Below are 1,062 nucleotides of genomic sequence, written 5' to 3'. Positions count from 1 at the left end.
CTTGTGCGGGTCCAGTCAAGATGGCCTTTATGTTCTATTTTATGTTTTGCTTATTCATGTGCTTGTTTTATTCGTTATCTAAGGATGGCAAATAGCTGGCATGCTTGCTTACAATCTGTTTTCCCTTTTATTCCTGTTAATGATGATCTATTACAATATCCCCTGGCCTAGTAAAATAATGTTTGACTAGCAATGTCTTTAATTGATTTATGCAGCAGCAAGTCAGACTAAGTGGATATGTCAAGATTTGCTATCCTTTAAAAATAGAATGTAAGTGCCTTGAAGGCTAGGGATAATACTTTTCTCATCTTTATATTTTTATATTTTAGTGCCTCCTTTTATAGCACTGGACATTCATTAATATTTACGGAATTGAAAAGTGGCAAGATATTCTGTGATGACCTCAAGAGTTATATAGAGTTGGGATTTTTTTCTTTCCTTCCTAAAACTCTAATGCTGAGAATAATTCTAGTGCTGTACCTTTTTCAGAAACTGCATTATGTTTTTAGGATGAAAACATAAAGCAAGATAATTTTGGTGAATAGTATAGAGTTGTTAAATGCTGAATCTAGATTCAGGAGAAAGGCAAGAGGTATCAGGAAGAATAAAGGTGATAGTACAGGGCACGTTTTTTAATTTTAACAATTGCCTCAGAAGAGGGAATAGAAAATGAAAGTAACTTAGTTGGGCTCTAGGAAAAAGCAGAACGCCCTTGGGTAGTCTTTTTCTATCTTGAGAGTGGAGTTGTTAGGTATTTAAAACAAGATTTTAATTAAATAGCACTATTACTCCAGTGTCCAGTGTTTTTTGCTCCTTCTGATGTGTTCTAATTGTTTAAGGGGCATTGTGAGGGTTTTTTGTTTTAGTGCATATCACGCAGGATGGCAGGGCCTGCTGGGATCTGGTAGTAGTGTTCTGTTGCTGGATCTCATAAGCATTACTTTGAGAAAATTCAGGGATCTATGCTTTGGTATTTTTCTTCTCTCCTCTCCTCTCCTCTCCTCTCCTCTCCTCTCCTCTCCTCTCCTCTCCTCTCCTCTCCCCTCCCCTCCCCTCCCCTCC

The sequence above is a fragment of the Piliocolobus tephrosceles genome, chromosome 6 (assembly GCF_002776525.5).
Source record: "Piliocolobus tephrosceles isolate RC106 chromosome 6, ASM277652v3, whole genome shotgun sequence".
Taxonomy (NCBI): domain Eukaryota; kingdom Metazoa; phylum Chordata; class Mammalia; order Primates; family Cercopithecidae; genus Piliocolobus; species Piliocolobus tephrosceles.
Note: the sequence above shows the minus strand (reverse complement) of the source record.